The following is a 15267-nucleotide window of genomic DNA, read 5'->3' on the forward strand; positions in this document are numbered from 1 at the left end:
ATCGGCCCCCCGCGAACGCGAAGCCAGCTCTCTGCCCCCGCCCCACGACTCACTTGCTCCGGAGTCGTGGCAGCCGCCGGAATTCCGCTCGCCGAGTCCCCCGCCGCGGAATGAAATCCGGGGCAGGGCAGCTTCGGGGCTCCGCACCCCGATCGCGCTGTCTGGTCGGCTCTCCAGGCTCAACGGGAGAACAGCCCGCCCCGGCCGGCCCTTCCCGCTCCCGTCCTGCCCGCCGCCTGCCGCCGCTGCCCTGCCGCTGCCTCGCTGGTGCGAACGCTTCCGACTTGCCACAGCAAGCCTCCCGGGCTGCCGAGCATGCCCAGTCCGCTGCCCGAGCCGGCCCGGCTTCCCGCGCGACGCGAGTCCGCTCCTCCGGGTGTTCGCGGCGGCCGGGGGGAGGGCCGGGCTGGCCGGGCGGGGTCTGCGGGGTGCGCATCCCGGACCGAGCGGGACCCGGGCTCGCTGCGCACGGATGGACAGTCGGGGCTTGGACCCCTTTTGTTACTTTCAAGTCATGGGAAACTGGGGAGGCGGGCGCTTTCCCCAGCGACGAGAAAGGCCCAGCCTGCGCGCCCTTAGGGGCCGCCAAGTCAGGGCGGACGGACGCCGGGTTTTACGGTCAGGGACGGTGAACCACCCGGGCAGAGCCGGAGAGCGGCGTAGCTGGAGGTAGTCAGAAAGCAGGGGTCGCGAACTCAAGCCTTGCGGAGGCCGGGCTCGGGGTGCGAGTTGGCTCACTACACTTGGATTCTCTTGCCCCACCAAGCCCAAGGGCTCCGACACTTATGATTAACTCCTGATCGACCATTCGTAAAAAAGGCGCACCTCGGACTATACGGCCTGTTTTCAAACCTCAACCATAGACTCCTGTCTTACACACACACACACACAATGATAAGGCCGCCTGCGCCACAAACCCCGCGACGCCAGGAAACGCGGGGGAGGCGCGAGGGGCGTGAAGCTCGGAGACGACTCAGCAGCCTCGGAGCCGCCCCGCCCCTGCCGGGCCCCACCCCCGCCGCCCCTAGCGCAGCGGCGAAAACCCGGAGAGCGGCGGCGCCCGGGCGGGAGCCCTGCGCATGCCCAGTAGCCCGACCTGGTGCGGGTCGCCCAAAGGAAGGTTTTTCCTCGGCTCCGGGAGTGAAACCCCAACTCGCGGGTTACAGGCGGACAGCGAGAAGAGCTGGCCTTCCGCCCCGGCGCCCTTCTTCCGTGGCCGGTCCGCACCGCACCTCCGTGGCTGAGAGGCAGCCGCGGACTGTGCCTCCCGCGGGGTCCGGGACTCGGCGAACGGGGGAGGGGGCGTGCGGTGATATTGGCGTGACACGTGACTGTCCGCGGCGCTCCGGGCAGCCATCTTCCGCCCGGCCATCGGGCCGCGGGCGATCGCCACGGACCCCGGAGCCGGCGGGACGCGAGCCGAGCGCCCTCTTCGCCCGCCACGCCCTCCCGCCAGGCTCCAGCGTCCGCTCCGCACCTGCCTCCGCCTAGCCCTGGGGTGCCGGAATCGCTGCACCGACCCCCGGCTTGCCCGGAGGACGGGCTCTCGCCCCGGCCAGAAGCAAACGGCTGCGAAATCAAGAGAGCAGAACTCCGGTGGTGGACGGTCTCCGCTTTTCCCCAGAGGCGGAAGTTGGAGAGAGGGGTCCCCCTCTGTAAGGCAGTGATACTGCTGCTCCCGCTGCCTCCCTGTTCTAATCTATTCCCTGCAGAGGAGGCGAGATGCATTGGCAGGGACACCTGAACCGAGGCCGGCGCTCTTCCCTGCGGTGCAATACCCCACGGGCCCTGCTGGTGGGCAGCTTGGTGATGTTAGTAGTGAACATTTATTGAGCACCTGCCTTGAGTCACTTGGGGTCCCTGTTTCAGGACCAGCCGCGTCACCATCGCCCGAGAATTTGTTAGAAATGCAATTTTTCGGCCCTTCCTAGACCTAACAGATTCAAGCTCTCTGCATGAGGTCCTGCAATCTGGTTTACAGGCCCTCCAGGTGGTTCTCATGGGTGCCTGTTTATTTCAACTAAGCCTTGCAGAGATCCATTTTAATAAGTGAGGCATTGAAAATTTACGTAGTTTGCCCAAAGCACAGTGAGGAGTCAAGGATTCAAAAAGAGGCAGTGTGCTCCGGTGCAGACGTTTTGTTGGGCCCTGCATTCCCGACTTCTCTGGCTTCCTCGCCCCTACGACACTATATTGCTCTTCTCAGGAAGATCACGAAAGTACATTTGTCACGTACGTTTGTCACGTATGGCTTTAAAATAACAGCTAAATTTAATTCAGCTACATGTTTTGAGTGTCTACTGAGGGCAAAGCTCTGTGAGTCATAGTAGCCCTACCGGTTATTTTCGTCAGTTAGCACCTAAGAGGTGAAAGGAAGGCTTGCTTGCTGGCGGTGTAAATTTTTTCAAACTAAGGAAGTGCCAGAAAACCGGCTGATTTCTCTCCAGTGCTGCTTATGTAGAATGTGCTGTAAGCTTTGGACTTCCTGAAAATAAGGTCCAAGTAAGCATCTGGTGTTTGATTTACTTTAAAATGTGCCCCCCTAAATGCAAAGATGACTAAATTTACATGAATTTTAAAATACAGTTGTTGAATGTAAGTGATGTGTCTAGGGTGCTCACTATAATTTTTTTCTAATTTTCTGTATATTTGAAATATTTCACAATAAAAAGCTTTTTAAATTGTTTTCCATGAGTAATTTTAGGATGATGTATGTATAGCACATGGAAAAAGCAGGGTATAAAAGTTTTTCCACTTTGATTTCAATTTTATAAAATAATTCAGAGAAAAAGTAATAGATAAATACACTGTACATAAAAATACAGCCATAAATAAATACAGAAAATATCTAAAGAGAAATCACAAAAGCAATAAGAGAAAATTCTGAGTGAAGTGATTATAAGACGCACAAAGAGTCGGCCCTCCTTGAAATTAAATTTAGTTATAGTCCTTAAGTCATTACTACGTGCAATGCAAAAAAAATTACTGATTAAAAATAATTCTCCCTCTCCAGTCCACCCAAACCTAAAGAATGTTACCAGTGCATTTCTCATTAAAATTTTAACGAGCATTATGTTGTCTGATTGTAAAATTTTAGGATTCTCAAGAATATGAATTACATTGCTGTCAAGACAACTAAGAAACAAAAATGAATCACCTCCAAATCACAATCTGTCATTAAAAATCATGTTAAAAATAATACTAAGAGCAAATACTGAGGCAAACACTGCACATGCCAAGACAGCTATCCTGAAGTAGGTGGTTTGGTTCCAAATGAATGACTCTTCTATCTTCAGTGGGTAATCTACCTGATTAAAAATGAGGTGGTTATGTCTAGTTGACCTGTAAGCAGTAGCCATCATTCACCAACCTGTAGTCAAACTCCAATTGCTCAGGGAGGAAGGAAGCTTCTTTATATGTCCATGGAAATTGGTCTCAGTGGAAGGAAGAATCTGAAGCCACATAGCCTGAGAAGCAGGAGCAAGACCTCACAAGCCCCCTTTAGCACTTTAAACTCATCTAGCCAACCCACAGCCAGGGTTCCAACCTAAGGCTGACCAGAAAAGCCAACTACAGACAACAAAGGTGGTTCCAAGTATTTGCCCAAAGGCTTAGATCTGATAGTACTTAACCCTTTGTACACATTCTTACATCTCTGGCTTCAATAACTGCTTGGCTTCTTCTATTGGTCAATAACAACAACAAAAAAACAAAACTGGAATTTATTTGAAGATACTGGGATAGATCACAGATGTAGCTAAGGCTCAGGACGAGATCAGAGCCAGGAATCAGAATACTGACGGAAACCAAGAAAGTCTCCCTCTGTCTCCTCTACATTTCTATTTATTCTTTCCCCGTGCAGGCTGGCTTTTTTGCCTCCAGTTCCCAACTACTTGAGCGCTCCCAAGTTTATAACTCTTCCAGAGAGTAGCGGGGAATGACCTTACCTATATTCATTAACCATTTTGTCTAGTTGAATCCAATTTCCCCAGATTCCCACTGTCCACTTAAACTATTCCTACTTATATTTCAAGGTCCATCTCCAATTCCGCCCTTTTTATAAAAGGTGTCTGCCTTCTAGGACACAGAAGCCTCCTATACATACATTCTGGCTCTTGATTATGTCTTTCACAGTTCTCTGTATGTTTCCTGCAGGTAAGTCTTGACTCTCCAACTAACTGTTAAATGCCATATCAAGGATATGCATTTATCTTTAATCCTTCAGAATACCTAGCATGGGACTTGGTGCCAAGTAGCCCACAGTAAATAGTTATTGAACTGTAATTTATGATTTTCTTTTCTACTTTTTGCTTTGCTGTGTTTTTGTTTAAAAAGGGTAAACCACTGGGAATGGAAAGGTCCTTGCTATGTTATCCTTCTCTGATTAGCAATCAACCTTCACAATCTGCCATGTACATCTAAAAAGTATTTTCAAACTAGGCACTTACGACTAGGCACTAACCAGGGTCTGGTGAATCAATGCCATCACCAGAACTCTGCCCTGGCTGGCAGACATGGCACCATTGTCAAGACTTGTAATTTACTCCTGGCTCTTCAAATAGTCAATGTGTAACTCCAGGCAAGGTTTAATTATCGCCTCTTAAAATAGGAATAATATAACCCACCCCCTCTTTGTTTCCGATGGGTGTCATGAGAATTAATTAGGTCTTTAATTTGAATATATGTCTATAAAATGTTTTATAGCTAATTAGAGGTAAACATAATGAAAATACAAGGTATTGTCCAATGTATTGTGAATGTTTATTGTTGCATTTAGCAACCAGCTTCCTTCAAAGTACAAGTATTATAGCAAAAGCAGTAGTACACAAAAAAATGAATTCATGTTGAGTTAGCATCTCCTCCAACTACCATGTCCAAACAAGTCCTGGGTGGCCAGAACTAATTGGAAGGTTGAAACAAAAAAATATGTCTCCCACACTAAAAGAGGAGAGATTTACATAGTGTGATAACGTGAATTTCCTGGTTCCTGCATGAACTCTTCAAAGGCTTCAAATCTAGGGAGAACAGAAGCAACTGAAGACTGGTACTTTTCCTGGAACCTCAACCGTACCTTCCTTGTTTTGTAAGATTTTGAAGGAGCACACCAAAATTCTTCTGTCTGTTCTTTTACAGTACAGCAGATAGGAGATATTCTCTTTCCCTCATTTACACCTGAAAGAATAAGATACCCACACACTCGAAGATATGGCTGGAATAATTTGATGAAAGATTTGTTAAATCCTCTGCACTACCGTCTAAACCAGGATTTCTCAACCTCAGCTCTGTAGACATGTGGGCCAGATAATTCTTTGTTGTAAGGGATTGTCCTGCGCGTCATAGGATGTTTAGCAGCATTCCTGGCCTCAACCAACTAGATTCCAGTAGCAGCCTCCCCCCAGTTGTGACAGCTAAAAATATTTCCAGACACTGCCAAATGTCTCCTAGTGGAAGGGAATCACCCTTCATGGAGAACAAAAATCAGCAACAGCGGTAGGTAACTGAATCAAAAAAGAAACTGGGATCTTAAGTTGATCAAGCATCCTTCATTTTTATATAGTGTATTTATATCTTAGGTATCCATATTGCATCAATTCAGCCAATGTTTGTTGAGCTCTCTCAGTGGACAAGACACGAGATCAAGTCAGTACTTCTGTATATCCATAACACAGAAAAAGACAGGGTGACGTCCCAGTTCTCCACAGCAGCCACATACATCACTCCCATCCCTGATCAGGGTTATCAAATATTGCATGGGGCATAGTTGTACCGAAAAATTATTCATTATTTACCTGAAACTCAAATTTAAATGGGTGTCATGTTGTTGTTGTTAATTAAATCTGGCAACGCCACCCTGATAGACTCAAGGTTTTATCCCTGTCTTTAGTTCTGGCTCTGTGTACTTTATAACTTGACTTCATAAAAAATAATAAAGAGTTATTTTTTTTTTAAGTGCTGATAGAATGAGTGGTACCACTAAATTCAAGGATAAATTTCCTTTGAAAGATGTTTATTTTCCTTCTGAAAATTGTGGTAAACTCCTTAGAATCCATTCAAAGCCTGATGGGATTCATTGCCTGGTTTTTGTTTGTTTTTTTTTCCAAAACACTTCTGATGCTCACAGACTATTTAGCATTTATAGAGCAAATGATGTTTTCTAGTATTCTTGCTGGGTTAGTCAGCATTGTGGAAAAACATAAGGAGACTCACACACAAACTTCTCGTAACCTCGTAGGCAGAAAGAAAAGCAACTGAAGCACAAACTAGCTTTACTTTTGCTCAACACACCTTCCCAATTCTCCATCATATCACCTGGGAACTTCACAATGCAGATCTTTCGGACCCACCCCAGACCTACTGAATCAGAAACTCTGGGGGTGGGTTCCAGCAACCAGTGTTTTAACAAGCCTTCCAGGAGATTCTGATGCAAGTTCAAGTTTGAGAACCACTGCTTTAGAGCCCTGGTTCTTGACCCTGGCTACAGAGAGAAAACATCTGGAGAGGTTTTAAAATACTGATGCCTGGCTCCTACTCCAAGGGCTTCTGATTTAAGTGGTATGGGGTGCAGCTCTGGCATGAAAATTTTTAAGGGCTTCCCAGTGAGAACCACTACTTTGCAGAATTTATTCTTAAATGCCAAAGGAAAGAGAAACTCTTGATACTGCAAATATAGTGCTTTCTACTCCTAGCCCACATCAACCTCACACAAAGGCAGAATGGACAGGCATTACATGTTTTAATTTGAAGAATACCAAAGGCCATCAAACCAGATATATGATCTCTTCCTCAAATCCCTTAATCTACTCCTTAAGGGCCAACTAGAGTCAATATGATGTAATAGAAAGAGAGAAAAATCATTTCCTGTCCACTAGACCCTGCCCAAATATCATTAACCTCTCTGGGCCTCATTTCTCATGTCTACACTGAGGATGATATTGACTCTACACAGAGTTTAGGGAATGATGAAAAGAGACTGTGTACATGAAGAAGGCAGGGAGATCAATAATCAATAATTGCATCAGGAAAACCTGAAGGGGCTTTGTCCCATTGAAATGAGAAAGAAAAGGGAGAAATTTAACAGGATAAGACTCAGTAAATTCACAAATCTCAATGTGTCTTTCTATAATAACTACTTAAATCATTTTCTCTTTTAACCGCCTCACTTGTGTGTGTGCCCCTGCACCCACACATCCCATCATTTTTCCTATTATGACTCATACCTTGGTGACCCATCTGTGTTTTTGGCCAAGCTATTTCAATGGCACTAAAAGTGGCAGTTTGAAAGACCAATAGTTACACACTGCTCGATTATTACTGGGGCTATGACAAGGTTAACAGGATACGGTTTTTTTTAACATGCCTGTCTGGCAAGTCAATTAATTTAAGCTCCTCGTTCATCTCAGGATGAATGTTAAAGGATTTCCCATGAGCTATCCTCACCGATACTAGGCTGCCCTGCCTGACTATGCGCATTAAATGTAACAATTCTCTACGTGACTTCTTAATATATTGGGAATATTATAGAAGTATGTGTGAGATATGGACACCTGAGTTACCTGTCGCAACAGAGTATGCTGGTCCCCTCCCAGGATACCGCTGAGACCTAAGGGCTTAAACCCTCACCACGTGACCTTAGAGTGCTGGTCATGGTGGGCATCTGAGATCTGGGAAAGGACATTGGAGAACTTTCTAGGGAAATCTGCCTGGCAAAAATGAAGAAACCCATATGGGTCATTGGCAGGAACCCTAGCTAAGGTCCCCTGGGTTAGCCCTCAGAGCAAACTGCAAGAGTGAAACAGAAATTCCTTCCGTGCTGTACATCATGAACCAGAAGCCACGGAGCAGGGCCAGAGGCAATAAAGAGAAAGGTCAAGAGGTAGAACCCCAGGGATGAGGGTGCCAAGAAGGGCAGTGAGAGCAATACTCAGGCAACCAGAGAGACAAGAACAGAGCTGGGGACGAGGGGAGAAAGCACAGTAGCTGGAGGGCAGAGTGGCCAGGCCAGAAAAGCCTCGTGGAATCCTGGTTAACTGCATGTTTCTAGTGACTGAGGTCTCTGCTTAAGCCCCATATTCTTTTTTATTTCAATCCCTATGGTTGAAAAAATAATTCTAAAATGGATTTATACACTTCTCTTATCATCCTGCAAGATCCTAAACATAATTATCTTTTCCTGCAGTGGTTCAAAGCATGGATTTTGGAATCAGAAGGTGGGTTCAAGTCTCAGCCCTGCTACTTACTAGCTTTGTGACATTGATCAGATGACTAAACCTCTTGGAGGTTTCTCATATGTAAAATGTAGATCACAATAATTTTTTCCGGGGTTGTGACAATTACTTGATAATTAATATAAAGCACTTAACACAGCACCTGGCACGCTGTGTAAGCATGCAATAAATGTTAGCTATAATTCTAAGACAACATGTTGAGATAATCTATTTTTCCATCACTGTATATTTCTTTTTCCTTCTCTTCCTTCTCCCTCAAACCTGCCCCCATTTGGACAGATGGTTTTTCCTGTATTCATAGCCTCTGGTGAAGGCAGAAAGCCTCCTAGGTTACCTGACTTTGTTTGCAAAAGTTTGAGTCCCAGTAGACTGAGACAAGATATCTTAGCCAGAAACAGGGAGGGAAAGGGGTGGAGCTTCTCCATTCTCTCGTGATTCCAATCACTAGAAAGAGATTCTGTTTGGAAAGGGTGGGAGGAGGGAGAGAAGGAAAAGGGTGCCATACCAGCTTTCCAGCACAGCTGTCAGGGAGAAACCAAGACTAGAGAAAAAAGGGTTGCTCAGAGCATCTGGGCAGATGTGAATATAAGCAGCCCTATAAAGGTTCCCATGCCTGAACCACGGATCCAAAGAACGGAGCTGCCAGGCATAAAATGCCTTGCTGATTTTTCACCCCCCACAATGCTTTACCCCTGGAAACCTTGACAATTGCAGAGAGCACTTACAAAACACTCCTTCCACCAAAAATTTTTAAAATACTGTATATGAGTAAGTAAAATGATGCCAAGGGTTTAAAACGGTAAAATTTACCACCAGCTAGGTAGAATGGGTAGTGGCGGTGGTGGTGGTGTAGAAATGGAAATTAAGTGGAGTTACTGAAAATAAAGTTATATTTCCCATACACTAATGCTTGTGGATTTGTGGGCTGAGATTCTTACAAAATTCCAGAACTTTCAATGTCTCAAGTAATTGTTTAAAACATTAATTATTATGCTCACACTACAACTGTTGATAGACATGCTGGGATAGAGAAAGATGCACTTGCACAAAATCAGTATAAGCCCCCCAAATACCTGGGGATTTGCTGAATTCCATGTCTCTTGGCACAATTTTCTGGGCTCATTAACGTTAAGTGAGCCACTCCCTGAGCAGCGCAAGAGAGACATTTTCTGCAAATGTGATTACCAGGTCAAAGATTGGGATCCTCCTTGCCCCCAGATTTTCTCCTTCCCTAAAATCGTTTTTCATTTCTTTGCCAGCAGCGCCTTTAATTATTTTTTAGCTGCATTTAAAATGGTTTCTATTATTTCTGCATGAGTAAGAGTATGTGTCATTCCAGCCTCCTTGTCAGCTTCTGTTTCACTTTCATTAACGTTGTTGATTGAGTGTGAAAAGGGAGGTACTGTCATCATTTCCAGATTTTATATCATAGTTATGGGCTCGATCTCTCTTGGAGCAATGCTATGATCCCTTCTGCAATTGTGTAGTAGAGCCCTAGAGAGACAGATGAGACCAGGGAAGTCTCCTTATCCCTTTCATGGGTTCAGGGAGGCAGCAAGAGAGGGGAGGAGGATGCTTCTATCTCTTCTCCATTCATTCATTTGCTCACAAATACTTAGCACCTCTGGGGTGGCAGACTCCCATTTAGGTGCTGGAGATGATAATGGAAAGCCAAAATAGGCCTGGTTTCTGCCCTCATGGAGTCTGTGGTCTGGTGGTGAGACACACTTTAATCAAATAAACACACTATTGAATGTATAGTTGTTTCCAGAGATCCTGATTTAATTGAGCTGAAGTAGGGCCCAGGTCTCAGGAATTTTTATAAGCTCCATCAGTAACTCTGCCAGGGCTAAGAATCACTGGGCTAGACCACACAAGTTCTAATCACACAACTTCTAATCAAGCACTGTTAAGCATTTTGATTTTATCTTACAAAGTATAGTGAAAAAAAGGTCCTGAAGAGAGGTGACATAAGATTTCCAGGGCTTTTTTTAATTAAACTGTTTTATTTTGAAATAATTGTAGATTCACATGCAGTTGTAAGAAATAATATGGAGGGATCCCACGTATCCTTTACTAGTTTTCCCCAGTGGTGACATCTTACAGAACTAGAGTATGGTATCACTTCCAGGATATTAACCTTGATGCAGTCAACATAGAACATTTTGAACACCACACGGATCCTTCCTGTTGTCCTTGTAGAGCCATGCTGATTCCCTGGCCCCTTAACTCCTGGTGACCACTAATATGTTCTCCATTTCTATAATCTTGTCATTTCAACGGTTATATAAATGCAATTATATATTTAGGTCATTTAATATGAAATGTCTGATTTTGAATCAAAAGTGTAGTTTGTTACATCTCAAATAAGCAGTACAATTAATGAAAATATAAACATAGTGTCTATAGACATAGTGTTGCCATCTAAATGGTAGCTTGCTTATGCCACCAGCAAAGAAGTCTGGAGAGCAAGTGGCCTAGGTACAATTGCCCAGGTACTAGGAAGTTAGATGAAGAAGGCTATACTAACTGGAATACATATCTATTATATGTGTGATATAAACAAAAATCAAATTGCTCCTAAGCAAAATTCCTCTTTTTTTTTTTGAGACAGTCTCGCTCTGTTGCCTGGGCTAAAGTGCCGCGGCATCAGCCTAACTCACAGCAACCTCAAACTCCTGGGCTCAAGCAATCCTTCTGCCTCAGCCTCCCAGAGTGCTAGGATTACAAGTGTAAGCCACTGCACCTGGCCCAAAATTCCGTTTTTAAATGAAATGCTCCAATGAGTAATCATATGAAGTTTCTTCAGCTATCTACATTGAAAGAGCATCACATGGCTGGGTCTAGGTAACTATAAAACAGTGGTTTGCAAACCCTGGCTGTGCAAGGGAGATTAAAAAAGTACTCATGGCCGGGCAAGGTGGCTCATGCCTATATTCCTAGCACTCTGGGAGGTTGAGGATGGAGGATCGCTCGAGGTCAGGAGTTCGAGACCAGCCTGAGCAAGAGCGAGACCCCATCTCTACTAAAAATAGAAAGAAATTATACGGACAATTAAATATATATATATATATACATATATATATATATATATATATAAAATTAGCCGGGCATGGTAGCTCATGCCTGTAGTCCTAGCTACTCAGGAGGCTGAGGCAGGAGGATTGCATGAGCCCAGGAGTTTGAGGTTGCTGTGAGCTAGGCTGACGCCACAGCACTCTAGCCTGGGCAACAGAACAAGACTCAGTCTCAAAAAAAAAAAAAAGATTCTGTTGCAGCTACGTTGTGAAGCACCATCTTCTCAGTATTGATTTAAATTAGACTTTTGATAGAGAATTTTAAGATTATAATTTATTGTGTGCTTGTGCAATTAAAGGACAGAACTCTCTTATGAAATAGGCAATAATGAATGGAAGTCTTATTTTAAACAGATATTGCTATATACATGACCCTAATTAATAAATTTGCTAACAGCTCACTATTTTTAGGAACAACTAGCTATGCATAGCACTAAATCTACAATAGAGTTTCCATTTTTTAAAAGAAACGTTTCTTCATAAATGAGTGAATTTTTTAATAATACAAAGCAATTTTGTGCGGGCATTGTTCGGAGCTGCTTTTGTTCTTTTCAAAGCCGTTAACACATTTTATAATACCCCTGAAAATCATTTTAAACCCGATTTATTCCAATTCACTAGCAGACCATAAATATAGCTTTGTCGGTGAACAACAATGAAAACAAAAGAGCACCCCACTGAGTGAAGATATCCAATGATAAGTTGGATTTCAAACTTAGAGAAAGGAAAACGGAGATAGAAATGCACTCCATTTTAATGTTTACCTTCAACACGGATGGCAAAACTGGGAAGTAAGTCTAGATTAGTCTGTGGTTCCACGGCCTCTGGGAGCCTACCCAGGTGCTTTAAGCCTCTCTCCCAATTTCTCCTCTCCTTTCACAGAAGCTGGTAGCCTCCCCCCCTCAAATCTTACCTTTAAAAGGGGATTGATGGAGTATCATATATTTGTTCCCTAATAACAATGTTCATTTTTTTTTAATGAACCCTCTTCCAAGGACATTTACATGTTAAGACTTATCTTTATTATTCTTATAATAATAATAATTATTATTGCTGTTGTTAAAAAGAAGCAGTCATACCCGGAAGGAAGTAAATTAGAATAGCCTTGGATCAGTGGGTTTGTCTGTACTTCCAGACAGAGTTGCCCAGAAAAAAAAATACCCATTATATCTACTTCTTTTTTTTTTTTTTTTTTTGAGACAGAGTCTTAGTCTGTTGCCCGGGATAGAGTGAGTGCCATGGCGTCAGCCTCGCTCACTTAAGCCTGGGCTTAAGCGATCCTACTGCCTCAGCCTCCCGAGTAGCTGGGACTACAGTCATGCACCACCATGCCCGGCTAATTTTTTCTATATATATTTTTAGTTGGCCAGATAATTTCTTTCTATTTTTAGTAGAGACGGGGTCTCGCTCTTGCTCAGGCTGGTCTCGAACTCCTGACCTCTAGTGATCCACCTGCCTCGGCCTCCCAGAGTGCTAGGATTACAGGCATGAGCCACAGCGCCCAGCCCCATTATATCTACTTCTACCTTAAAGAGAAACAAAGAACTATTATTAAAATGCCTTGAAAGTGCCAATAGAAAGAAAAATGAATTTAGAATATTAAAAAAAAGACTGGCCTAAATAAAGAGTAAGAGAGACTGCTTGGGCTATTATCTAGAATGAACGTCTCAGAAATAAGAGATCTGGGAGCTCTGAGAGGCAATGATTATTAGGAATTCACAAGGGTGGTGATGATACCATGGAGATGGTAGAACACAAATTAGACATTGATGGGATGGAAATTTTCATTTAACAATTTAGTCCATCTGCGCATTTGGCTTCACACAGACTGAAAGTCTAGATGATTGACTTATTAAACCTATGACAAAATGGATTTTAGCTTTGCTTGAAGAAGATGCAGTCTTGGAAAGAATTGAGGAAACACTTGCTCAGAGACAGAGACTTTTTGAAGTGAGACGATATAAAGGAAATTAGTTTTGAGTACTTTCAATCTATTTAGATGAGACCACCTGGTTTGAATGTTTGTCCCCCGCAAAACTCAAGTTGAAGTTTAATTCCCATTGTGGCAGTATTGAGGGGTGGGGCCTTTAAGAGGTGATGGGGTCATGAGAGTCCTGCTTTCTTGAATGGATTGGGTTAATGGGTTATCATGGAAGTGACTGGGGACTTTACAAGAAGAGGAAGAGAGACTTCAGCTAGCACACTCAGCCCCCCCCAGCCATGTGACACCCTGTGCCACCTCGGGACTCTGCAAAGAGTCCCCACCAGCAAGAAGGCCCTCACCAGATGGGGCCCCTTCAACCTTGAACCTCACAGCCTCCATAACTGTAAGAAATAAATTTCTTTATACATTGCCCAATTCAGGTATTCTGTTATAAGCAACAGAAAATGGACTAAAGCGCTATCCTTTTAACCTGAGCATTTAATAAATATCAACTCTTGCTGCTTTCCCTACATTTGTGCATTAATTACCTCCTTCTGGCACCCCATTGCTTCATTCCTTCCTCCAATCTTTGCTTCCCCCGAGACTGTTGACCCTGTGATTTAAAGGCCTACCCTCTTCTCCTTTCCCCGACAGTCACTGCCTCTAACTCAGAGCCTCCTCTTACACTCTTTAAAGTCTGGCGGCTGTCACCACCAGCCTGGTAACATTGCTGTCTGGAAGAGAACGCTGATGGCCCTCTCCCCAGAAATGTGAGCTGAAACGAAAGGACTAAAAGACATTGTTGAGTTACACAATGAGGGGGGCCGGGTAGAGGAGACACAGGAGACAGTTCTGGTGGATGGTGGAGGGTCACCAAGAGGAGGGATGGACAACACACACGGAGGGAACAGCCACGAGGCAGGAGATGACTGAGGGACTCCATTGTTATAGTAGCCATTTGTTATAGTAGCAAAATTTAAAAAGTTCTCTTTTCTGTCCCACCCACGCCCAGAGCCTCACTGGTTTCCCTACTCCCAGCTTCTTCTAATGCCACTGTGGTTCACACTGAGCACTTGTCCCTCCCGGGGCCCTAATGGTCATCATTTTACCCAATGTGACCTTGTTCTACACTTCTGGCTTTGTCTCTCTGTTTTCTTTCCTCCTTCTGAAATTCTGGCTGAAGAAAACACCTCACCACGCCTCCAAACATGCACCACATTTTCCCAACTTTAGGTCCCTGCTCACTAGTGATCCCACCTCTAATGTCCAGCCCCATCATATCATCTCCACTTATCAAAATCCTACTCATAAAAAGAGGGAAAAAAGAAAAAAAAAGCCTACCCATTCTTCAAGCCCAGCTCAACTCCTTAATGGGCCAATGCCTAACTGAATGAAGGCTCCCGCACAATCTCCGTCACAGTTGCACAGCCCAGATTCTCAGCAGGGCCTGAAATTCACCCGCAGTGCTGCCCTATGAACAGATCAGCACCTCACAATTTTCACCGACACCCACAGAAATTCCCATAGCTTAGATTATCAAAGGTCTAAAAGAAAATTCATGCTCATAGTTCCCACACCTGAACCATAATTTTTTTTTTGCACATACAGCAGTTATCAAAAAGCACCCCAAGACTTTCCTCGTGAGCTACAAAGTCACAGTGCCCTGCCGCCCTCTGGCCCCTAGCTGTATATTTTCGACTCTCTTTTATTGATTTTAGCACCTTTCTTGCTCTGGTTTATATGACATAATCCTGTAGGTAATTAAGTAGATGCTTCCAATTAGATTCATTACAAGTTCCCTTAAGAAGTGATTAGGAAGGTGGAGTCCCAAGTGGCTGGTTCCCTCAGTAATACTAGCAGCATTTTCAGGGTGCTTGCCGACACCAGACCAGGTTTTAAATGACACATTTACTCCTTGATCACCAGGGGATCCTTGGAAGCTTGCAAAACTGTGCATGTAACTGAGCATAAAGTAGTGCTTTCCTGAATGCCTTCCTATGGCCATAGTGAGGAAAACAGCAATATGAATGCCTCATCGAAA

The 15267-nt window shown here is 44.2% G+C and overlaps 1 protein-coding gene across 2 annotated transcripts in view; it reads right to left on the reverse strand.

The window, feature by feature from the left end:
• SGMS1 (sphingomyelin synthase 1) overlaps positions 1 to 308 on the reverse strand; it is a 285145-nt gene extending 284837 nt beyond the window's left edge. The window contains exon 1 of one of the 2 annotated variants that reach the window (XM_069459845.1): positions 54 to 308. The gene's annotated coding sequence lies outside the window, so the exon portion shown is untranslated. The remainder of the gene's footprint in view (positions 1 to 53) is intronic. The other variant, XM_069459846.1, reaches the window with a different exon arrangement.
• Between the last annotated feature and the right edge of the window lie 14959 nt (positions 309 to 15267).

The sequence above is a fragment of the Eulemur rufifrons genome, chromosome 28 (genome assembly GCF_041146395.1).
Source record: "Eulemur rufifrons isolate Redbay chromosome 28, OSU_ERuf_1, whole genome shotgun sequence".
NCBI lineage: Eukaryota > Metazoa > Chordata > Mammalia > Primates > Lemuridae > Eulemur > Eulemur rufifrons.